Source organism: Amblyomma americanum, chromosome 2, assembly GCF_052857255.1.
Source record: "Amblyomma americanum isolate KBUSLIRL-KWMA chromosome 2, ASM5285725v1, whole genome shotgun sequence".
NCBI classification, from domain to species: Eukaryota; Metazoa; Arthropoda; class Arachnida; order Ixodida; family Ixodidae; genus Amblyomma; species Amblyomma americanum.
In genome coordinates, this window is record NC_135498.1 from 132,168,480 (window position 1) to 132,194,653 (window position 26,174).

The 26,174-nt window shown below is 45.5% G+C and overlaps 1 protein-coding gene across 5 annotated transcripts in view; it reads right to left on the minus strand.

The window, feature by feature from the left end:
- The window catches only part of LOC144121806 (monocarboxylate transporter 9-like), a 73,998-nt gene extending 50,015 nt beyond the window's left edge, over positions 1–23,983 (minus strand). For 3 of the 5 annotated variants that reach the window (XM_077655208.1, XM_077655205.1, XM_077655204.1), the window contains exon 1: positions 23,803–23,983. The gene's annotated coding sequence lies outside the window, so the exon portion shown is untranslated. Of the gene's footprint in view, positions 1–2,710; positions 2,803–23,802 lie in introns of all 5 variants that reach the window. The other 2 variants (XM_077655207.1, XM_077655206.1) reach the window with 1 other exon arrangement.
- Positions 23,984–26,174: the final 2,191 nt, after the last annotated feature.

Sequence of the window (26,174 nt, forward strand, 5' to 3'; positions counted from 1 at the left end):
AAAAGAATGGGATAAACTTGTTAAAATATATTTGGGAAACCACGAATGTGGTGTAAAATGTCTAATAAAGGTGTAACTACTCATTACGCCTGTAAAGGCGGTTTTACGGGAGATCACTGGACCTGCACGAATGCTTTGTCTGCATCTACACTCTAAACAAAAAGAGTGTGATCTTACTCTTTTTGGCGGGTAAAGCCCCAACTGGATGGACACATCCTACGCGTACCGGCAGAGCGCCTAGGCGCGCGGGCGTACGCTGAATCCTGTATGCGCATGCGCAAAGCGTGACGCGCGCGCAGGCGCGAGTAGGGCGCAGATATCTGTACAAGTCAGACATCCGCGCCTGAGCGAGCGCGCTTGCGCGCGCATCGGAAGCGGGGTCCGGTTTACAACAATAGGAGGACCGCGGGGCTCTCGGGGCACTCTTTTCTTCATGGCTTGAAGCTCTCTCAGGTTCCTGGAACTTTTCTTCGCGGTTTAAGTTGTCCTTTCAGCGCCCCCAAATTCCCTTCACGCTTGAAATTCCTTCGGTCGGCTCGAGAGGGGAACGCGCAAGCAGCACACGGAGGATGGGGTTGGATGCCTTTTTTCGACGCCCGTCGCAGCGCGGCGCTGGGCGCGCAGGCACTCCATGGTATGTCTAGGATGTGTCCATCGAGTTGGGGCTTAAGCCACTTGTCGCTGAGCTGACATCATTTTTTGGTGTAAGATTACGCTGTTTCTTGGAGACTAAGTAATACTCTTGCACATGTGTAATGTTACGCTCCTAATACCCTAAACTTGCACTGCAGTAAGAAGAGCAACATTAAGCGAGCAAGGTATTACATTACGCCCTTCTAAGAGGGGTAAGTTTTAGTCTGCAGACAGCATAAACGTAACCTAACATGAAATGTGCAAGTTTACCCCTTTAACAGGTAAATTTATGCTACGTCTAGAGGTGTAAAGTTACTCTCTTAAAGATTGAACTTAGACCGACATAAAGAGAACAAAGTTTGCACCCGTGTGGTGCCAGTGTATACCCTCAAATGGTGGATAATGTTACCCCTCTAGAGATACAAGTTTATGCCCTTTTGCAAAGGGTATCTATGCACTATACAGTGGTGTATATATATATATATATATATATATATATATATATATATATATATATATATATATATATATATATATATATATATATAGAAGTGTTGTTTTCCCCTGCTTAATAGTACTAAGATTGTAGGGCGTGGTAAAACCCAATTGGCTAGGGAAATCTTGGAAGCCCAGGAAATTTCAAAATGTAGTGAAGGTATGTGCATTAGTACCCCATCTGTGTATCTGATGGAGAAGGAATTGAAGTTTTTAAAACGCACTTGAGTTTTCTTAGCACTTTTTATTATCTATAGCTCTTTCTCTTTTCTCCTTTGTTATCTTTTTCCACACGTTTTAAGATTATCAGTTTGTTTTACCTTGTTTTATGTTATGCGCATGCGTGTTGTTGCTCTGCGATGGGGTGTGGTTTACTGTCGCATTTCATTCATTTCAGTTGTAAGTGTAGCAATCGTCCTGCCTTCACCCTTCTACGTCCCGTCCATATGCTACGTTTTCGGTTATAATAAGGCAGGCTGAACTTCAGTGCCAGTAGCGAAATTGCTTGTGCGCCTTTGCATCCCTCATACTGCCAGGTGCACTGCAAAAGAGGCACCATTGTTAGCATTAGTGTAACGGTTGACCATAACTTTTATAATCATTAAACCACGTAATGGCAGCACACACGCTCAAGAAACAACACGAATATTTAGGCAGTAAGAAACTACAACATTTGAATCTAAATTTTATCCATTACAGCACTTGCCACGTATTTATAAGCGGTGTAATTGACGCAGTGCACTAGTTTTTACCGAACAGCTGCTCGCACAGTAAGCATAGACAAACTTATACACCACAATCGCTGAGTACCAGTGAATTGTCACTAAGTGCCGAACATAACGAACATTTTGTCTAACAACAGCAACTGCAGAAGAAAAAGAACTATATTGTTACTGTTTAGGAGATTCAAAATTTCATAACAGAAAAGCTTAGAAACTACATTACAAAGACTACACTCTCCAACAAGGATTGCGCGTTGAGCTGAACTTAAGAGAATACAACACCACAAAAAGAGGTGACATAGGCTGAATGCTTCTGTGGTCAAATTTGTGGTCACCAGACAGCCCAGAGCCTTTCACTTGTCCAAAGAACTAAACAAGACCACTTTTCACCATTAGTTCTCAACCTGAGTGAAGAACAAGTTACATATCAACTTAACACCATTCGCACACGCACCTTCCATTCAAATACAGTAAAACTGCTGGCATGATCAGTCACTCTGTGGGTTAGCAAAGAATATTGCAATATATGTGCGAAAATTGCCGCCCGCTAGGAAACGTAGAGCACAAATGAGCTGCGAATTTCTTGCCTATCAACGTTCCACGTTTATTGTTTTATCGTTTACTTTCTGCTCCATGGTAAAAAAAAAAAATTGGTGCCGTCCATTCACCCGCAAGAGAAAAAAAAAAACCTGGCCGGTGGAGTCGTCTTGTAGCGCTAAAATTATAACACGGTTACTGTCCAATAAAAATAAGATACAGTACTGTGGAAGATGTGAGCACTGCGCGCAGTACGTGCCACAGAAACGTGCACATTAATTTACTCTCCCCTTTTCTGAACGGATACTGTGCTTTGGACATACCTGATCCAAAATGGTCGTAAGCAGGGACAAATACGTTGCGTTGAAGAGACGACAGGCAAAATTCTTTCGCGGAGGAGACGAAGGATCAGAGCCTGCAGCGAAAAAGAAAGATGCACATTGCGCCATTGCGATCGTGCCTATACACGAATCGGCTCCCTCCGGCCGCTACACATCCGGCTTTAAAAAAAATAGCAACAAGCAGCGGCTCGCGCACACAATCCATGATAAAACATAGTTATTCAACACACCATAATTTGATGGTAGGTGAAAAAAAAACAACCACGTACGACCAAACGAAAAGGTCACTTAAATGTACGGTTGAAATTTGGCGCAAAGAATACGTACGATGAGCTCGCGGCGACGATCTGGCGTGCGCTGTTTCTTTCAGACGTTGACGCTTTCGCGAAGATGTCGCTCACTGCAGCGTTACACATCGATGAAGCGTGCACGATGAATTAAACGCTGAGCACAACCGATTTCAAAACAAACGCGGGCCCGTACAACACGCACGCACGCACACACACGCCCCGCAAAAATTACGACATGCGGGGTTCTAGAAGGCTGTAGTATATGCAGCTAGGGTAAATAGCGGCTTCGTCTTCGACGTTAGGGGAGCAAATAGCCAATCCAAAAAGGCAGGCACGTGACCTAAATAGCGAAGGGAAAATTACAAAATGTATAAAAAACACTGCTTTGCGTCTTACTTTTGTTCGGCAATGAGCCGCGCTTGCTCTCCTTACCTTTTCTCCTCTGACTGATGGAACGTCACTCAGCATATTTCCCAGCAGTGCTCCAATGTTACGCCGCGTGCTCGCGAGGAGGCAGGCTTCTTGCATTATTTGTGCGTGCGCCGCTCTGCCCCTGTGGCACGTATTTTTCCGCGCTGTCGGAGCGTCCACAGCTCTCTCGCTGTCAGAGACAACGAGCGCGGCGAGCCTTTTCTTGTTTCGACTGTTCCTCCTCTTCCTTGCAGTGTGCGTTTGATGCTTTTGTGGTAGCCAGCTATTACACAGTGTGGGTAAATACGCAGATGTTGCCGTAAATGGATTGGCTCATTTACTGCCGTATATGGAAAGCACTGCAAATTAACTATAAATAAATTTCCCTTCCTGTACTTCGAAGTCATTCATAGAACTGGCTAAAAAGCTACATAAATGCTACAGAATTACTGATTGCACGTCAGATACAGTAAGAGTTCGTAATAGTGATATTATATTTCAACTTTCTTTGCTACTTATGGGGCGCATGCTTCAGGAGATTCCGAAGAAAGCAAAAAAAAAACCAGCTCTGTTCCAAAGTAGCTTAGTAAACTCGTACCGAGTGTTCAGAATTTTCAGGAGAACGAAGGGGATGCCAGACATTTGTTTTTTTTTGAGGAAGATGGCGCAGAAGAGGGTTTCAAACAACAGTCGACCACTGCTGATTCAGCAGTTTTCACCTCTCAACACTCGTGTGTACGCGAAGTTCTCGAAATATTCTCAAGGATGGGTCTGCTGAGCAGAAATCGAGCACTGCCAGCGCTCTGCCAGCCCAAGCACGTGTTCAGACGCTTGAAGCAACAGGGGCGGTTTGGGCGATTCCTTCTATAATACGCGCTTTCATTTTCCTCAGGAAAAGCTAGTACCACCACTAAATTTATGTTTTTGTTAAAGATGAGTTCAGCAGTGCGATAGGATGTGCGTCTTTTAGTTCAGTTCTATTTGTGCGTACAAGGTAAAAGTCTCAGTCATCCGAAGCAACTTACGATCTTTTTATACGCCAAAGCTTCATTTATTTTCGAGCTTGGGTCTCCGGGTTTCATCTATCTACTAGAATATACTGTTTACGGATTATCATTACTTATTAGAAGAAAAAGTTATTTCCTGACCCATGAGCCATTCCATCAGAATTCACTATGCACTGCCTTAATATTAGCGCCTTGGTTACAGTTTCTTGTGCCACCCGGTTTGTTGCTGAATTCGATGCTTATATAGCATTACTATTCGAAAAATAATTGGAGACAACTCTATTTCTGCCTATCTCTACTACTTCACTGTATTAAAGCTGCACAAAACAACTGAAAAGCTAAAAGTTACATACACGTACACAGAGTCTAAGCTAATTTCTGCTCTTCTAAGCGTGCAGCACAATTCCAGCAAGAGAGGAGCAAGAGACAGGCTCGTAATAGACTGAAACTGCGTTGGTCGCCTCGCTCCCTGTTTATCAAGTTAAAATAAGCTGAAAACGAACTGCTTCTGTGTGAAACATTTGAACACACCAAAACATGACCAGGAAACGCAGCTGTCTTGAAAACTGATTACTGTGGGCTTCACTATCTAGTGTTCAGAGAAAGAATCCGTAAACATGTTGGAAAGGAAACGTCTTTTACGCTGTGTTGAGAAGTTTCAGAGCGACCAGCAAAACTGCAACTGTGAGACCTGGCTCGTGTCAGAGTAAAAGTGCTCTAAACACAAAAAAGAGCGTGCATATATATATATATATATATATATATATATATATATATATATATATATATATATATATATATATATATATATATATATATATATAAATATATATAGATTTAAGAGAAGTGCCCACTTCTCTTAAATCTTTATTCTGCGGAGCCAACGCAACCTACGTTCGTAACATATATATATATATATATATATATATATATATATATATATGGGTACAAGGATATATATATATCCTTGTACTATATATATCCTTGTAATATATATATATATATATATATATATATATATATATATATATATATATATATATATATATATATATATATATATATATATATAGAAAGAAAAACATATTTGGTTGGTAGAGGCAAAATGCAAACTTGTGAAACGCTTCATTTAGCCATAGATTTATTTTGAGTCGACGTTTCGGACAGAGCCTGTCTTTTCTCAAGACTGCAGTTACAGCGATCTTCTTCCTCTTCTTAAGGAGTTGGCACTGGCGCACATGTACGACACATGAACAAAACAACAAGCGAACGTATGCTGGAAAGGAGATGGCCACAAAGTAAAGAATACGAGAAAAGAGAGAGAGAGAAAGAGAAAGAAGGAAAAAATCAAAACGAAAAACGTGCTGTCCCCTGCTGCCCACCCAGCAGCCGCCGGGAGCCGGCCCGGGAAAAGAAAAAAAAAACGAGGAGCAGGAGGTCATAATTGCCATCCCTCAAGGCAACAGAGCGGCGGCGAGTAATGCGCACAGAAACAGACGTTGGCGGGATCGTTCAACAGATAAAAATTATAGACGCGTGCACTCGCGTTCTCCGGCCTTAAAGAGTAAAACAAATAAGCGGAATAAAATGCAGACAGGGCCGGAAACTTCCGTCATCTGGAACCTCTTCGGCAGCCAGACTCAAGGCCGAATCAGTGGCGCCATGAGCTTAACTAGACACACGTGCACTGTGCATAAAAACACCCAGACACACAATGGGAAAACATCCGAGTTCGGGCAAGTGTCGTGTGGTGGCTAAATGACAACGGCGGGAGCATTTAAGCGAGTAAGGTGCACAGAAATAGACGATGGCGGAAACGTCCGACAGATAAAAATTAGAGATGCGTGCACTCGCGTGCCCCGGCCATAAAGAGTAAAGAAATAAAGAGAATCAAATGCAGACAGGACAGGAGACTTCCGTCATCTGGAACCTCTTCGGCAGCCCGAGTCAAGGCAGAATCAGCGGCACCGTGAGCTTAACTAGACACACGTGCACTGTGCCTGAAAACACCCAGACACACACAGAAGAAAAAGTAAAAGGTGGCAAAACATCTGAGTTCGGGCAAGTGTCGTGTGGGAGGTAAATGCGAATGGCGGGAGCACTTAGGCAAGGGTTCTTCAATTGCACCCCGCTCGGCAAAGTAATCGAAGTGGGAAGATAGGGGCAGGATGGGGTTGTGGTAGAGGAAATTTGTGTGAACTTGAAAAAGATGTCGTTGGCGAGAAACGACCGAGGTGTGTCAAGTTGGCACTCGTAAGGTCAGCAACGGTCCTGCAACGGCCGGATGGAGGACAATACACCTGGACTTTCATTAATGCCGTGAGGAATTGTTTTAAAATTTGTAAATAAAGTACGACTCGCGTTGTTCTCTTTCACGGGTGCTGTGGAACCCACCCTGTAGGACTTAACTTAATGGTATCAAATGGGTGGTTTCTCTCATTAATGTGTTTTGACAAGGGAAGGTTGGGTAGGGATAAGATATGCGCGCGGTGGTTATTAAAGCGAATTCGTAGAGGGTTGACGGTCGGTACAATGTACTGCATACTGCACACACTGCATTCTAGGAGGTATATTACGTTGCAGGAATCGCAATCAAATTTGCCATTAATTTGCCATTTGAAGCCTGAAGCTTTGCTTACTGCACAGCTTGATGTTTTTATGTGTTTGATGACCTGACATCTACTTTTTTCACAGGGCCGGCACCCCAAAACCGGCTGGTTATATGTTTTTGAGTGTACCAGAATGAATGTTTTGAGTGTTTTTTGGTCGTCTGTAGACTGCTTTAGAGGGAGCAGTGAAAATTTTTGTGAGGCGCTCGCTTTGTTCGAGAATGTTGAAATGTTTTCTCAGGAATTTGCTTACGTTAGGCGGGTTGCTGGTGAAGGTGAGAACGAGATTGGCCCCGTGATCTGTTTTCTCGCTGTAGCGACGTCCCTCCAGTATTTCCTCTTTGTTGAGTTTAGATGCCCTTTCAATGACAATGGCGGGGAAGGGGGGGGGGGGGTATCGTTGCTTAATGATGACATCTTGGATGCGTTTGTATTTTTTTCCGAAGTCCTCGTCTTGGGAACATATTCTTCTAAATCGATGTGCCTGAGAGTATGGGATGCTTGTTTTAGAGGGACGAGGATGGCAGCTTTGGAAGTGTAGGTATTGTTGGCGGTCCGTCGGCTTTCTGTATACACCGGTGGTAAGTGAGCCCTCGTTTTCCGAAATCTCAACATCTAGAAAGTTAATTGTGGTGTTGGAGTACGTGTAAGTGAAAGATATGTTGGGGTGGACGAGGTTGAAGTTTTCAATAAAACGTTTGAATTCTTGCTTTGTGTCAGCCCACATTAAAAAGATGTCATCCAAGTAGCGTTTGTATAGGGTGGGCTTAATGGGGCAATATTTCAGAAATTTGGATTCAATACTATGCATGAAGATATTGGCGTAGGTCGGTGCCATCCTTGTACCCATGGCTGTGCCGTTGATTTGCAAATAGTGTTAATTGTTAAATTCGAAGATGTTATATTGGAGTACGATTTTCGCCAGTATTTCTAAAACACGTGGGTAGGAGATTCCTCCTTTCTGTTTTGTTCATACGCTTTGATCAGAGATTTGATGCCATCGAAATGAGGAATGTTTGTGTAGAGAGAGACAACATCTAGTGTTGCCAGGAAGGCTCTTTCCGGGAGTTTGAGACCTGCTATTGCGCGAAGGAAATGGTTTGTGTCACGTATGTAGGATGCGTGTGTTGTTAAAATATGTCTATTTAGTGTGTCAATGTAACTGGAAATTGGTTCCGTATTCGTGCCGATGCCGGATACTATAGGGCAGCCAGGATTATTCTTTCTGTGGTCTTTCGGTAACGTGTAAATTCGGCCTGGCGACGGGTGTGGTGCGGTGAGGGCTTTAGATAACCGTAGGGATATGTCCCCATTATTCGCAAGATGATCCAGTCTCCGCTACAAAATGTCGGTATTGCGGAGATGGGTCTGCTTCAAGACGTTGATAGAAACCAATGATAGAGAGTTGTCTCAAGCCTTCTTCAATGTATTTTTCTCTGTCCATGATAACTTTACGACCTCCCTTATCCACTGGCTTTATGATTATATCTGTCCTGCTGAGAGCCTTCAATGCATCCCGTTCGTTTTTAGACAAGTTCTGCTTTCCTGGAGGGTGGTTCTTGTAGGCGTAAATTATGAACTTCTGGACGGCGTTAACGTACACGTCTAAGTGCTTGTCCCTTCCTATATTAGGAGTCCAGTGGCGGTTAGTAACGACGAATTCTCTGCTATTCGCGGTAGCCCGTGCCCGATCAAAAAAGTATTCCCGGAGTCGCAACATTCGTGCAAAGTTGTCCAAATATTTTAACAGCGAGAATTCGTTGCATTTACCGGTGGTGGGGCAAAATGTTAGGCCTCGAGAGAGGACGGATCTTTCCTCCGTCGTTAAGGCCCTGGATGATAGATTAATAATATTATGCTGGAAAGCAACGTCGGCGCTTGGAAGCGCAGGATTATTATAAGTAGATTCTGTCATTACAGATCGTTCTACGCGTGTTTTTTGAACTGTTGATGTGTCGTTCTATTGGATTTGTTGTTGGAGCTTGCTGTGATAGTGGGGATAATAATTGTAGCTGCTTCCGTTCTTGATTCTTTTTCGCTTGTTATTGAATTTGAACACGCGAGGTGTGGAGCCCCGTCTGGAATGAATATTTTTAGTTTGGTCTTGCGTACCTCAGTCGCTCTCTTTTCCTCAAAGAACATAAGCTCTGTGGCCTCCGGCGCGGTAAGGCTAATTTGTTGATGAGCACGACTCTCTTCCATTCTCAGAGCCACCAACGCCTTCTCAAAGTGGACAATGGTAACTTCAAGCAAATTTAAAGAGGCAGATTGTAGCATACGATTTAAATTATCCTTCTCCTCTTCACACAGGTCACCCATTGATGGCGTTAACGACACTTGTAAACCTTTTTGTACGATTTTTGATTGAAGATACGCCTTTAGGCTATGAATATGTAGTTCATGCCTAAATCGTTTATCCACAATTTTTTTAATTTTAAAAATTTGGAGTTATTTGAGGAAGGCTGTCGGTAGGATGATCGAGAGCTAGTCGGCGTACTCACGCGGCCTGAATGTCACTGTTGACGAACCCGTTGTGCCGAACCGCAGCGCTTTCGAAGATCGTAGCGTGACAGATGGGTGCTGGGAAGTCCTTCTTCCTGGATGGGTATCATATAATCCTGGCCCTCCACCGTGGAAGGCAGCTGACGCTGCGCTGCACTAGAAGGGCCTGATGCTCCGCCTGGGCTTGCGGGAGTACTGGCGCCGCTCGCTCCGGATTTCGGTGTTGTGCTGGGAGTGGTGGGGGTATACACATGTTTGGCCTTAGATGGAGGTTGCTGCCGGTGGGTTCCAGCGGATAAGCTTGTTGCTGAAGTGGGTCTCTCGGCGGTGCTCTCTCATGTGGCGTCCCTGGGCGAGTTCGGGATTGCGGGAACAACTTTACTGTCCAATTTGCGAAGAGGTGGTGGCCGCGTTGGTGTTGGCAGTAGAGCTCTGCGTTGGGTCGCGGTTGATCTTGCACCGGCCATCTCGGAGAAGAGCCCTGGGTTTTCTTACGGTTTTTTGGGACGGCACCCTTGTAGGACCAGTGTTTTAACCTCCTCTACCTGTCGCTGCATCTCCGCGACGGTCGGGAACTGTGGGTCTCCGGCTTGTATGTATTCTTCCTGGTGGCTCTTAAAAACCTCTGAGTAGGTGCGAGCTACTCGGGTGTGACACTGCACGGGGAACCGGCTGTAATCCTCTCTTGTCGGCTGGTCGTGTTGCCATTCTGTCAGGAAATGTCGCTGGTAGTCAAGGAGGAGGTTATAAATGTGCCATGACAAGATTGAAACTCCACCAAAACTTGGATGAACTTTATCTGCTGCGAGGACACTGGATGGTGGATAGGTCTCCAGCGAATGGTTGAAGAAAAACGCATTGGTTTCTCGTCGACAAACTTCACCAAGCTGGCAGTTGAACCTCTCAGCCCGGCGATTGAATTTATCAACGAATCGCCAGTTACTACACCGTCACCGGCTGTTTGGGACGCGGGGTAGTACCAGCGTTGCATATGTTTCTTGAATTTTGGGTCACTCAGTGTGGATGATGTTCAAGGCTTATGCATACCTTCCGATAGTGGTCTGGATGTCGTCGCTGCTGAGATCATTTGTTCCCAAATGCAGAATCCCACCGATCACACTTGGAGGCACAAAGTCCGGTAGATTCTTGAGGTCGCTGATCTTGGCTCCATGTAGAGTAATGAAGGCCTGGGAGCACCGATTCTCAGCGTCAAAGTGGTTGAAGAGGTGTTTAGTCTGTGAATCTCCAATTACTGTCCATTTTGGCGCATGAAGAGGAAATTTCTAAAAAACTGTTTTAGAAGCGTTGCTAGCAGCCATCGATGAAATGCAGTATAGAAAGATAAACGTATTTGGTTGCTAGAGGCAAAATGCAATGTTGTGAAACGTTTCATTTAGCCGTAGATTTATTTTGAGTCGACGTTTCGGACAGAGCCTGTCCTTTCTCAAGAATGCAGTTACTGTGATCTTCCTCTTCTCTAGGGTTGGCATTGGCACACATGTACGACACATGAACAAAAGGAACAAATGGAGGCTGGAAAGAAGATGGGCACAAATGAAAGAATACTAGAAAAGAGAGAGAAAAAGGAAAAAAAGCGAAAAAAAAACGAAAACGAGCTGTTCCCCGCCGCCAACCCCGCAGCCGCAGGGAGTCGACCCGGGACGAGAAAAAAAGAAAGAAAAACGAGGAGTGGGAGGGGATAATGGCCACCCTTCAAGGCAACAGTGCGGCGGCGAGTAAAGTGCACAGAAACAGACGGTGGTGGGAACGTCCAACAGATAAAAATTAGAGACGCGTGCACTCGCCTGCCCAAGCCATAAACTGTAAACAAATAAGCACAATAAAATGTAGACAGGGCCGGAAATTTCCGTCATCTGGAACCTCTTCGGCAGCCAGAGTCTAGGCCGAATCAGCGGCACTGTGAGCTTAAATAGACACTCGTGCACTGCGCATGAAAACACCCAGACAGACAATGACAAAACATCCGAGTTCGGGCAAGTGTCCTGTGGGGGCTAAATGACAATGGTGGGAGCATTTAAGCGAGTAAGGTGCACAGAAACGGGCTGTGGCGAAATCGTCCAGCATATATAAATTGGAGATGCGTGCACTCGCGTGCCCCGGCCATAAAGAGTAAAGAAATAAGCAGAATCAAATGCAGACAGGACAGGAGACTTCCGTCATCAGAAACCTATTCGGCAGCCCAAGTCGGCTCCCCGCGGCTTCGGGGTGGGCAGCTGGGGACAGCGCGTTTTTCTGTTTTTATTTTTTCCCTTTTCCTTTCTCTCTCTCTCTCTCTCTCTTTACTGCTTTTTTTTCCTTTGTGCCCATCGTCTTTCCATCCTCCGTTTCTTTCTTTGGTTCATGTGTCGTACATGTGTGCCAAAGCCTTCTCCTTAAGAAGAGGATGATGATAGCTTTAACTGCAGTCTTGAGAAAGGAGAAGCTCTGTCCGAAACGTCGACTCAAAATAAATCTATGGCTAAATGAGGCGCTTCACAACTTTTCATATATATATACATATATATATATATATATATATATATATATATATATATATATATATATATATATATATATATATATATATATATATATATATAATTACTTATAAAGATAATTATAGAGATAATTACTTATAAAGCAGCAGAAAAAACAACCATGCCGCCGGTGGGATCCGAGCCCACGACCTCCGAATATCGCGTCCGGTGCTCTTACCAACTGAGCTACGGCGACGGCTGTCCAAGCTTCTGCTCTCGTGGGTATTTGTGTTTACTGGGTGTAAGCGAGCCTTGAGAATGTTCACCAGCGCCACCCTCGACCATAGCGGCGGACGTAGCACGTCCTGTAATACCGCGAGTGTAACGTAGAACGTCATCTAACGGCGAGGGCGGAAACTGTGCGAGAGCCCTCTTATACTACCTATGGCATCAAGACTGCCAGAACCGAGACCCTCGTTAAGCTATTAGCAGACAAGTTAAAGGAAATGAGGGGCCCGTTTGACAAATTTATGAAGGGAGCCAACAGTCACCGAAACCAAGGTGCATAGGGGAACGTTAATTTATATATATATATATATATATATATATATATATATATATATATATATATATATATATATATATATATATATATATATATATATAGATATATTTATGACGGGAGCCAACAGTCACCGAAACCAAGGTGCATAGGGGAACGTTAATTTTTTTTTTTAATGTGTTATGCTTATCAGTAGGATAATAATTCTTAGATTAATAAATTGCCTAAAGAAAATTACTTATAAAGCAGCAGAAAAAACAACCATGCCGCCGGTGGGATCCGAACCCACGACCTCCGAATAACGCGTCCGGTGCTCTTGCCGTTATTCGGAGGTCGTGGGTTCGGATCCCACCGGCGGCATGGTTGTTTTTTCTGCTGCTTTATAAGTAATTTTCTTTAAGCAATTTATTAATCTAAGAATTATTATCCTACTGATAAGCATAACACATTAAAAAAAAAAAATTAACGTTCCCCTATGCACCTTGGTTTCGGTGACTGTTGGCTCCCGTCATAAATTTGTCAAACGGGCCCCTCATTTCCTTCAACTCGTCTGCTGGTATATATATATATATATATATATATATATATATATATATATATATATATATATATATATATATATATATATATATATATAAATTATGGAATATGCAGTCCACATTCACAATGCAACTCATCTGCCGAATTATTCCTTCCCTAGTTTTTGTATTTCAGCGTTGTAGTATCAGTGGTGAAGATGACGTATTTATGAGCGAGTAAGGCTCATTTTTATGGAAATGGGGCACAAATATAAGAGTACAGAGAGGCGGGACTTTAAAGGAACAGGAGAGGTCTGCCTGGTTTTCGGTCTGGCATGCTACTCTAGAGAGTGCAATTTATTCTGGATATGAGTTACATTACAATATATCCTCAGTTAACATAAAATTACTGCGTCAACAATATCGCTCGTTCGTCTGCCTTCCATTTAATAAATTTTATACATGGTAAAGTGAATTCCTTTTCTTTAATTGTCTAGCATTGTTGATATTCCATTTAAGATTTGAGGGACCGTAACCAGCAACGCACTATCGAGGACATTCTTAGTGGGTGGAGGGTACGATTCGCCTCGTGTTTCATGAGTCTGGTGAGAGAGTGTAGTGCGGATTTCGTATAGCATTATGTCGCTTTATTTGCTCAAGGAACACGTGCTATGACGAGGGTTTCCTCGAAAAGCAGCGAACGTGATTCGGAATTGCACGGGGGTAAATAAGTGACCTGGTGTTTACCATACGCCATTAGAAAATGAACAACAACGCTAACTATTAGAGCTCTGAAGCAAAACGGCTCATTTTAAAGCTTTTATTACTGCCTTATTAAAAGGTTAATTATAAATCGAAGTTATAATTCAAATAATCATCATGCCTCTGGTATGTTTGTTAGAGTGAGCCGCTAAAATGTGGATTTCGTTCAGAGCTGCAATTGGTCAACGGAGCGACACAGAACCTATCATGCCGTCGGTCTTTGCTGATTTATTGCGTTTATAAAACGATACCCAATCGTAAGTATGAAAGCCCATGCGCCGAATGTTAGTTATTGTTTTGATCGTTACTAGCCAAGAGAATGTTTGCTTTCGTGATGGTTGTCGTGGCCGATCACGGAAAATGCACATTTTTCCATGAATGTTCTGTGCACGCACCAAGCCTCCTCGTCCGCCATTTTTTGCCGACCATGTTAGGCAAAAAGGGGGAGGAGATCGCTGTACGTGTCCGTCCATGAAAAACGCTTCCGGGCTTTAGTGCTAGCACCTTCGTGGCTCTTGCAGAAGCGAAGAGGCGCGGCCAGTTTCGCAAGCGTCCTTTAGTCAGTGATCAAAAGGATCAATGCAGGGGGTAGCGTGTCTCCAGAGATGACTCACGCCTACCTGCCCAGGCTAGGCGAAGCCAGCATAGCTCATAATTATTGTCCTCAAAATAACCCAGCCAGCCCGCTTTCGGGAGAGGGCTATCTTCAAGAGGGGAGGGGGTGCGGGCTGCACACTTCGTTGTACGGCGTTTTCCGGCAGGGGGAACCGGGCTGGTTTTAAAGAGAGTAAAGAAAAAGGTGTCAGTTTTTCTAAACAGACTAACGACGTCCACGTGGGTGTTAGGACAGTGCATCTTTAGTCCATGCGTCTTCAGATAGCATACATCTTGGGGATGCATCCTTTTTATACCTTTTTTCTTAGAGTGTATGGTTTCCTTTGTAGCCGTAGGCCGGCGCTCAGGTAGATGCTAATGAGTAATTGCTCTCTGAGGAAACATATTGACTAGGAACCGTTCATGAGGCTTAATTAATGAACGGTTATGCAACCAACCAGGGCCTGCGTTGTGAGCCATAGCGATGGCTCTAGAATTAGGGCGCTTTTTTCCGGACTCGAGATTCGTCGAAATATCAGGTTACACGCCCACATAACATGTTAAATGCAACTAACACTGCGGTAATGTGCGACCGGTATAGAAAATCAGCTTCAAGCTGGCAGATAAATCGCACGTTCTAGTCATCCAGCAAATGGCAAATAGTCGAGAACTTGCACATCGACCTTACGTCGGGGCCTGTATGCAGCGTCAGCGCTAGCGAGCGTTGCGTGGACGTGTGCTAATAATGTTTGTTACAGAACTTGCAGAGAGAAGTACCTGTTTCGGTGTTCCTGGGTTCAAACATATTCCCAAGATGTGAGCAGAAAAACAGTCGGCCCCACTCAAAACCGCCGGGGTTATAACTAGCGTTCACTTAATACGAAAGAAGCTGATGAAACCGTCGATATATGCACTGTGGTTCAGCTAAGACTACCGAATTTAAACAAAAAGAGTTTGTGAGCAAGAATAGCGCTTTTTTTTTGGCATAGAATAAACAGCGATAGAGTACATCGACAAACAGCTAACATGTGCTATCAAGCAGTCTGGTTAACTAACACTGACTAGTTGACCTTTAAACTATTACTGGTAGGTCCATTAATAACATAAAGACGTGTAACCCACCGTAGTTTTTATCCAAATCAGTTTTTAAAATTTCGAAAACGCGGTTACCCTTGTGGCTGTGGCCCTAAAAATTTAGGCGTTTGGCCCAACAAATGAAACTGCGTCTTAAGCGCAACGAACTATCGTGACAGCGAAACTCGGATAGAGTGAACGAAGAGGTGCCGCAAATTTACCCTCGCAGTCGAAAAACGCGCGGTTCCCGACAGCATGAAGGCAGAAAAGTGATTCCTAGTTTACGTAACATCAGCACGCATGGCGTTTCCGAGAAAACTTTGCAAGCCGGAAAAGAAGATTCACTTTCAGCGCCAACATACATAGGCTTGCACAACCACGTCAAGGAAAACAAATTGAGAGTGATGAGAACGAGGACAGAATTGCAGCTCCTGTCGTCGCCTGTGCAAATTTAGTCAGATTAACCTCGGGAAATGTGATCGCCCTGTATGTTACGTGGGGCTCTTACACGCACTAAGTTACGCATTGCGCATAAGTGAGAATGGCGTAGATGTACAGCACCCACCTCGCGTGCTGGAGGACCTGGGTTCGAATCCTGGTGCCGAGCGACTCTCCATCGGATAAAAAACTTCGGTCGTCAAGGAATTGCATAATCACGCCTGGTGTTTGGCCAGATCTCGGTGATCACAACGGACAACGCACTTCCTCACCCTGGTCTAGTACTTTGATCACAAATCCCTATATTAATAAACCAATTAGCCTTCAGTCCTGAGCCCCTAGCGGCTCCAGGGCAGCTGATAAAGACAGCGGTCAGATCTTAGACGCAGCGGAGGGTGTTAAGAATCCCTGGTTCCGGACAGGCTGCCATTTTGAACTTATCCTGGGAACGGTTCAGGCTATCCAGCGAAGCTAACCTCATCCAGCGAAGCTAGCCTAGGAGTGCTGTTCAAGGATCTAGCGGAGTTCAGGGAGGTTAGGAGGACAGGTGAGGTGTACACAGTGTTAAAGGGCAGACACGTACCACACTACCGTGGATTACCGGGCAGACACGAACTATGTCTGGGATTCCTCGTCAATCAGGATATAGCTGGCAAAATAGAGTAAATCTATAGTAGTAGCGAGAGGGTGGCAGTTATCGCAATTGGGCCCAATTAGAGGTACAAACTGAAGGAGGTACAGGCTTACGAGCCTGCATTCAGTCATGATGACCAGATCTTCGTAAGTTGCTATGAAGAGATGAAATCGGCAATGAGCAAAGTAAAAACAGTCCACCGCACTGACGGCCGACTTCAATGCCAAGGTACGCAAGAAACAGGCTGACGACCAGGCGGGAGGGACTATGGCATAGGCTTTACGAATTGCTGGGGGAGTTATCAGTAGAGTCCTTTTTTGTGACGGGGAACAGCGCCGAACAACGGGACAATAGGAAAGCGCTGACTTCACCGGGTTAAAAAATAAACCCTCTGCTTGTCGATGGAATTGCAGAAACAGGCGTGGGGTGGGGGCCTGATTTCAGTGACCATGGCCGAAAACGCCCTCCCTCAGCAGAACAGGATTTGGCCACCCTGGTGTAGTACTTGGCCACAAGCTTTTGTGAGCAAACAAATTAACCCTCGGCCCTCAGCCCCAGCTGCAGCGAAGCAACTGACCAGGGCGCCAGCCAAACCTGTGACGCAGCGGAGGGTGCTAATAAACTCTGGCTCCGGACAGGCCGCCATTGGAATCTGAACCGGGCAGAGTTTAACACCTGATCTAGTGAGACTAGCCTAGCTGTGCTGTTCGAGGAATTAGTAGGCAATAAATGGGATATCACAGGGTTCACTGAAGGCGTATACAGCACTAAGCGGCGTTCAGATACTTTGATATCGCGGATTAGCGGCTAGACGAGAACTAGGTGTAGGATCCCTCATTAATCAAGATATAGCTGGCAACGTAGAAAAGTTCTATGGTATTAACGAGACCGTAGCAGCTATTGTAATTAGGCTCAATAGGAGGTACTGAAAGTGGCGCAGGCCTACGCACCTACATCCAGCCATGATGACCAGACCGTTGAACGCTTCTATAAAGACGTGGAATCGGCAATGAAAAATGTAAAATCAAACTGCACTGTACTCATGGGTGAATTCAATGCGAAGGTGGGCAAGAAGCAGGCTGGAGACAAAGCGGTAGGTGACAATAGGATAGGTTCTAGGAATAGCAGGGGAGAGTTATTAGTCGAATTCGCAGATACGAGTAATATACGAATCATGAATACCTTCTTCCGCAAAAGAGAGAACAGGAAGTGGACCTGGACGAGCTCCCCTGATAAGACTAAAAATGAAAGACTTCATACTATGCGCTTACTGCGGCAATGTGCAGGATGTGCAGAAGGTCGTCAGAAATGTGCGTTGTAGCGACACACAGCATAGTAAGGTCTCGTATTAGCATATATTTGAAGAGGGAACGGAAAAGAACTAGTTAAGCGGAAGCCCAATAACGACAGGAATTCAGGATTTCGCTAGAGAACAGATATTCGGCTTTAACTGAGGAAGACAATCTTAATGTTTGTGCACATACGGGGGAGAGTCTTCCGCCCCGCACTCCCACTCCGTGGATGCAGCGTCTCCGCTCGCTAACTGCTGGGGGGTTCGTGCTCGAGAGAGCAAAGGCAGGGACCACATAGCGTGAACACTCATATGCTATTTATTACGATTGCAATTAATACACAGAGCGGGCCAGCTAGCTGCAGAACATCAACGAGGCATTCCTCGGAAGTAGAAGGCTACATAAGAAGGCCTTCCGACTTACCGGCTGGAGCAGAAGCGCTTCTGCGGTGGTATCGGCGGCGAACGTTTGTATGCGCCGACAAAGGCGTCCGGGTTTTCCCGTGCGCGCCGCATTCTTGGGGCAAAGCCACCCCCGAGGACTCGCTCGGGAACTTGCCGAGAGTGCTCGTTTGCTGCGTTCACTTCGCAGGCTGAAACCTGAAGTCCAGCAGCAAGGCACGACGGATTTCAGTGCGCCTCCCGCGGAGGGTGACGAGAGCGTGCGACTGCAACTGCTTGTGATGCTGGCCGGATCCAGAAGAGGCTCTCTTCGGCTCCGCGGAGTTCCGCGAAACTTTCAATATGGCGCTCCCATCGCTGCTTCCGCTTGCCCTCATGAGGGAGACTTCTCTCCTCGCCCAGCCGGTGCTTTTCTTACGCACGAAGATGAAGGTGGTCGGCCGCGTCGAAACGGAGGGGGAAGCAGGTTTTATACTTGTTCAAACAAAGAATGATAGTCTCACTGCTATCATTACGGAGTGCGCCATAGAAGTAGGGGATAGGATGGTTCGAGACGATAACGGCAAGTTGTCTCAGGACACGAAAAATCTGAGACAAATTTCAAAGCATGGAGGCGTCTAACCCTACAGACAGAATAGAAGTACCAGAGATACCGATGTTAAAAAATAACCGCAAGGGGGAGGGGAAGCCGACATAAGGCAATTTAATATGGAGAGAATCCGGCAGGCTCTAAAGAACGGAGGTAGCCTAAAAGAGGTGCAGAGGAAACTAAGCATAGGTAGTTAATGTTGAACTACGGTTGAACTCCACCATGGACGCCATCGTCGAGGTGTTCACGAGCATTGCGGTAACGACTGCAAGACAGCTTGCATATGTGGCAGGGTCATCCGATGAGCAGCAAGGACACCGGGCACTTTTCCTTGTGCCGCGGGAGGCAACCAAAATTAGCCTGCCGGGAGGGTGTAGATCAAGCTGACGGCCTTTGTTGGAAGGCAGGGGGGCTGGCCTCCCCTCTTGGAGCCGCTGCAAAATGCTCTCTGGAGACTGCAGCTTACGATGACTCACGGCCGCAAGGCAGCAGGCAGGGACCCATACATCGGACAGGAGGCCGGGGTAGCTTCTCTCGAGCTCTGCATATAGCTCCTATGATATTTAAAAGATTTAATCCAAGGCAGTAGAGACCGCGCAAACTGACTATTTGGTGAAATGCGGAGCAATGCGAGTGCCAAACAATTCTATCCGGCACCGCCGAAACGCTTGGTTCATTTGAACGTAGCTGATTTTCTTCGGTTCGAAGCACAGTGGCAAGTTGGCACTTTTCCTGTTGTGTGCTTGTGCTTCTTTAGTCCTTCTTCCTTTCGCGTCGTCGTGACATCATCTACAGCTATGAAATAACTAGCCCAAACCAAAGTACGTCTTCAGCACATTCGCGGTTCGCTTTCCGGCATAGTGATGTTAAGCTCACTTGAACTGCATTAGCATCTCTAGTTCCGCGAAACTATCAATTCTCTTCGCAGCCAAAAAAAATGACATTGCCTTGCCGACTCACTCAGGAGGTGGACTGTAAATCATGAATGAGTTAGACAGGCTGAGCAGAATGGTAGGTCTAATAATTAACACGCAGAAAATCAAAGTAATGCTCAACAGTCTAGCTAGGGATAGCCGGTTCAAAATGAATTGCGGGTAAGAGTGCGGGTTAGATATTATTATTATTATTATTATTATTATTATTATTATTATTATTATTATTATTATTATTATTATTATTATTATTATTAATATTATTATTATTATTATTATTATTATTGTTATAAATGCAGATGTTGGTGCCAAGCCGACGATCACCGATGTCTGAGCTGGCACTCTTTTTTTGGTACTACCCTTATCGAACGCCGCCGTCGAATAAGTGTTCGGCCCGGTCCCTCTCACTAAAACGGTCCTGCGAAGTAGGATATCTAACAAGGCTTTGCAAAGGCTCCAAGACGTGAATTTTGGCCTGGCCAGAAATGGTGGTTGCAACAAGGATTTTAAACTGGCCATGAATTTTTATCTCATGTCAGTTCGAGCGTTTTGTACAGACCAAGCAGTTTGAATTCAAAATCAGATCATTATCCATAAGACTTTTCTCTAGCCTACTTTCTCCGTCTGTTGTACTAGCCGCCATCTGTACTGCATCTTGTCTTGAAAGGTATTGTAGTGTTTCGTTTATTTTGTTGTGTTCAGTGTTCAGTAACACTAAACAGGGTGAACTTTAAGTTAAACTGCGCTCGTACAACGCGATTCAGCACATCGAAGCTGTCATGAGATACTTTCTACATCAGCAGGACGACTACTCTCCTTAAATTTTGCAGCTAGTATAAATACAAAAACTGTTTACTTGAAGTTCGCTCAAAAACCTTAACCAGTTCTAAGTAACCTTGATGGTTTCTAAACAACAATTAAAATTGCTCGAAGTTGATGTTGCGACCTGCTCTTTATTTCATATGCCCAATCCTTCTTTACCTTTGAGCGTACACCACAATCAACCTTTGTTTTTCTCTGGATCGTGCATGACCTTGTATTGAGCTTTGGTTGCATTTTTATTACACGAATAAAAGATTGCGTTTCCGCTCAGTACACCACGTTTCGAGTCTCATCGGGTATACGGTGTCACGCGCACTTCGCTTTGGATCACATGCTAGATGGACAGCGTTAGCAAACGCATATTGGCCCGGATTATAAAACGCTTCTTAGTTTACTAAGGGCGCCTCACGCAGCGTAAGGCGACTTGATGTCAATTCTGAAACGTCCCTTACTAGGGGCTTTAAATTAGGGCGTCCTTAGTGCTTCCCCACTCTAAGGGAGCCATCATGTCACCTTCATGCTTCGTAACCCCGCTCCTAGACCTGAAGGCAAGCTTCTCTGCAACGCTCCGCACGCGGCGCGCTCTTTTGCGCACGGCTAGGGCGTGCCCGTGCGCAGCGCGGACGAGCGCCGTGTGTTTTGTGGCGTAAGCTACACTGGCGGATGTTGAGCAGTTTCGAGTGGCTCCTGGAGAGCCGTGCTGCGCATGCGCGACAAGCGGTGACGTCACACTGCGCACAGCTGGCGCGCCGGAGCCGCCGCCGCGCGCGCCTCGCCGGTCTGCGCATCCTCTGGAAACCGCAACACGTGACCCACACGTTAATGGTCACGTGACCAACCGCGTGACGAACCGCGTGACTAGCCACGGCGCCGCGCCGCCGGCAGCTGCTCCGCACCACGTGACCGACCACGTGGCCAACCACGGTGAACCACTGGCTCGGTTCCGTTGTCGTCGCTGTGTGTAGGCCTAGGCGTTCCCTCTTCCTATTCGGCTGCAAGCCCAGCATTGCTGACAGTAGGCGCTGGCGGGCTGTGGAGCACATCATACACCGTTTGGTTGGCTGTTTTGCGTGTATGCTGCAAGAAATTGTGATCAAGCATTTCAATACGTTCTTGGTTCAAACAAGGAAATAAATGTCATTGAACAAAAGCAGATCTCGTTCCTTGGTGTCTTAAGCACAAAAGCGGACCGCGCATCACGGTTCACAGCAAGTATTTGCTGCTGTGATCCAATTCACATAATCAGACCGCAAATAAGGCAGAAAACACATTGCAACTGCCTTTTAAGACACACGAGCAGCCGCGGTGGCGAAGTGATTATGGCGCTCGAATGCTGGCCCGAAAGAGGCGGGTTCGATTCCTGCCGCGGCGGTCGAATTTCGATAGAGGTGAAATTCTAGAGGCCTGCGTACTGTGCGATGTCAGTGCACGTTAAATAACCCCTGGCGGTCGAAATTTGCGGAGCCTTTTAATATGGCATCACTCCTAGTCTTAGTCGCTTTGGGACGTTAAATCCCTATAAACTAAACTAAACTCTAAGGCACACGAGCTTCCCGAGCTGTGTTGCCGTGGGAGCTTGAATATTGTGACTTTAAAAATGACCTGAGGAATCTAGAACATGCATATGAACATTCCAGAATAGCTGCCTGCATTTCCGGATAAGAGAGCATTAGGGTATTTGGAGTATCCGCAAGTTGTGGGAAGCGGCAAAACGATTTTGATTTAGCGTAAATAGCATGTATTGTCCCACTCAGTATGACTCGCAACACACATCAGGCGGTACGAGCTCACGTCACGAATCGATGCGAGTCGGGTGCTGCTGCAAAGTTCTGTATATAGCTGTCCAGCAGCGCGCCCGTGTACCTGGTTCTGTGCAGAACAGCGTATTCATTTTCTGCCAAACGCGAACCAGGAAAAGGGGACGGCTAGAGCGTCGCAGGCCATTCTGATCGTGACTATAGTACAGTGGTAAGCTTTTTCGTAATCACTTCATCTTTTGCGTTCTTTACAGAGGTTGTACCATTAAAAGCAAAATACGTGGTACGTTGATAACAGCATTGAAAAAAATTGCACGAAACGCTCCTTGCTCTCAAATATTCAATTATATTTCTCTGGTCTTCAAGCAGCTAGGTCGGCGCCGGCCACCGCAACACTGCCAGAATGGAACGTTGCGCTTACCATCGCCGCCTCCGTCGTTCCATCTCTCTTTGAGGATTATGCCCTCAATGAGACTGCTGACTGTCAGGCCGTCAGACTGCAGACGACAGGCTGCAGCCCGTCGCTGTCAAACGGGTTGGGTACCCTCACCGCAATATGCGGCAGAAAATCTATTTCTGCTTGGGTCCAAATGCTCCGGCGGTGGACCTACACCTGTAATATGACACTTTTTATAATTTCTAGATTGTCACTTAAAGATGAAACGGAAACTTACCCGCAGCCATCACTTCTCTTCTTTGCGTCGCTTTCTGCTTCAAATCGTACCACAACTTCAGCTGTTTCCCTTTTCGTGGGCGAACACTGGGCATACTGTTGCAGTCTGTGCACGAGCGCTCACACACTCTCGATTTCGCGTTGAGAGAAACAGCATCAGTTTTCTGGCATTCCACTGCATTTTTATATTTACTTACAAGCTCACTAAGGAGGTCGTCCTCCTCTTCGGTGAAATGCTTTGCCGGGCATGGCGCCACGACTTCCGACTGCTTCCGACAGAAAATAAGAAAACCGCACGCAGCAAGTACTTGTTGCCGGGAAAGCTGGTTTTTCCGTCGAATACAACATTTTCAATACTATCAGCGTGGACGTGAACAGTAAAATTCGTATTATGCCCGGATATATCGATATAAATGTAAATTCATAACTACAGACGGTAATTTTCTTCAAATATTGATATATTCTTCATATTTATTGGATATAATCTCGAGAGCAGAAGGCTCATAGGTTTAGGCGATGGGCTCCTTTCGTGAATGAGTGTAAAGGGAGCTTTCAGAATTCGGGGTGGCCCTTGTAGAGAACCTTAAGTTCAGGGAGCACGAAGGCCTCCTTTGGTTTTGTAAGGAAATGATCTTAGGTGGCGAACGTTTAAAAAACGGGCCTGAGTTCCCATGGCGTGCAGCTTTATTTGTGCTTTCCGCTGTGTGTAAGAGTTTCATGGTTTACTCACCGCTTGCCGGGTCCTCGCAGAGCTGGCTTACATGACTATCCAAAGTGGCAAGAGAACAACTTGCGCCTGAGGGAGGTTATTGGCAGGGAGCAAGTTGACGCATCTGGCACAGGTCGCACTTGGAAGAAAACTGGCTTTGTACGAGCTGCAGCCAACGCGCCACAGAACATATGACAGCTAACTGTAGGCCAAACTATGCGAACACAGCTGGGGCACACCTGTGCAAATTAGGCGGCATTTCGAGAGAGCTATTTCAAAGTTCTTTTGTTCGCAATTTTTATTCGTGCTTGAATTCCAGTTACACAAGGTTATGTTTTGTCGTCTGTGATGTTTCTCATAGCACACATTCCTTTTCCTTCTACAGCGCGTGGTTTCAAGCTGTTTTCAGCACGGCCAAATGGCGGACCCGTCATAGCTGTGCGAAAGGGTTTATTTATTCTACCGGCAAGCGGGAATAAAACGGGGCGCTCTATTTTCAGAACATAAGTGTGATACTTGTACCTGAGGATTTCTTACGTCGACTACAACTCTGTCTCTTTAATATTGTGGACTGTATACACGTCCCAGATCGCAAAGCGGAAATAAAGATTTGGGGATACCTTAAAGCACGGCAAATCTGAGTCGTTGTTTGCAGCAACTGCAACATGACAGAACACTGCTAGAGCACGTGTCACTCAGTATCTACACTGTAGTGCCTTTTCACGAAAACTTGATAATATAACGTGCGTCCACCCACCTTGGCGCAGTGGACGTCAGTTATACAAAAGGAGTCAAGGCTGTGTACACACATCACCGGGGAATAGGCGAATGGAAAAGAAAACAATGTTCGAGTGCGCGTCGCACGTAGTCTATGATAGCCTCGCAGTCAACGACTAGGGTGGTGATGAACTAAACCGCTGATTTGCTCGCCTGATAGCGAGAAACAAGCAAGCAGTTGTCACATACGTACGATATCTAGCTAAGGATAAGCTGTGGATGACTAACTTCAGTGCAGTTCACTTCCTCCGTCAACAGGCTATGCTTTAGCCCTTGGCGAAATGCATCAGTAGAAAATCAGCCACCTCTTGGAGGTCGCTGTATTGATGCGTAAATGAACTCTCCCCATTAGCACACGGAGATTTAGGCGTTGCGGGCCGAAAAAATTTCCTTTACGCATGTTTCTTTTTTTTATGGGAATGCTTACAGTACAGATCGTTGTTTTGTGTCAAGTGTCGGCGACGCTGCGACGATATTAGCGATACAAAAAGTTCAGGGCGATAGCAGAGACAGAATAAAATTGTCCTGCATAGGCTCGCACATCTCACGACACGGACGAATGTTGCTACGTATTTAGCTGAATATTTTTAAACTGCACAATTATCCAGCATTACGTCATTTCGTCAAACGGCGCGAATAATGTTGTGTGCTTTTTTTTGCTGAATTTGTAATATGCGTGCTCTATTTTCCGGTACTGCAACATCAGGGAATCTCAGAGAAGCGGGTGGGCGCTAGTGTGAAAGACAGCTGGTTTTAGCAAGTTTTAAGGCAAGAAGGCACATGTGTTGTGCTACGACTGTTTTTCGCAAGACGATCATTGCCCTTGTTCGTCCACGCATGGCGTGTCTTCTAGGAACAGCGAGACGAACTGCGTGACAGTTTATTAGGTGCACTGCTAGCCTCCACTATTCCTGCAGATGCGGGTGTAGTCCAAGCGCTAACCAGCCTGGAAAGAGAAAATGCAGTCTGTTGGGCCATAGACGTGGAGGCGGGGATTAAGCTGATTCCTGAGCTGCAAGTGTTTGCAACAAATTGGGAGCGCACATGTACTCTGGGTGGAAGACGCGAGCACTACTCCGAGCCATTTTATTGGTTTTCCTAGGTCCACAATGTACGCGAATTTGCGCCAAACAGCGAAGCTTAGAGCTCAGGTGGAAAGCGTGAAGTGTGTTCCAGCTGAGGCGAGTGAGTTTGCCGAACGCAATTGGCGCCAAGTGTGTTCTGCAGCGAATGCCACTGAAGTTCATCTTGGGACACCACATGAAAACACCTAAAGGCTAGCGTCACGCTTTGAAAGCGTCACTAAGTATATTATTATTTTAGGGGTGTTGCGACACTTCTTCAACCGACGTGTGAAGAATGGTGTTCGTTGATTAAATAAGGTCAGAAATATGACGAGTTTTGTGTGCATCATGCGCGATGTTTGTCTGTTTCTGTTTCTCAAACAAAGCAAGTATTCTTGAAGATAATAGTTCTGACACGTTTGTGCAATGTGAATAGTACGAATTTAACAGGTGCTCATGCCGGCCGATGGCATGTGGGCTCATAATTTCATGTAGTAATATTAATAATAATAATAATTGTTTTTTGGGGAAGGAAATGACGCAGTATCTGTC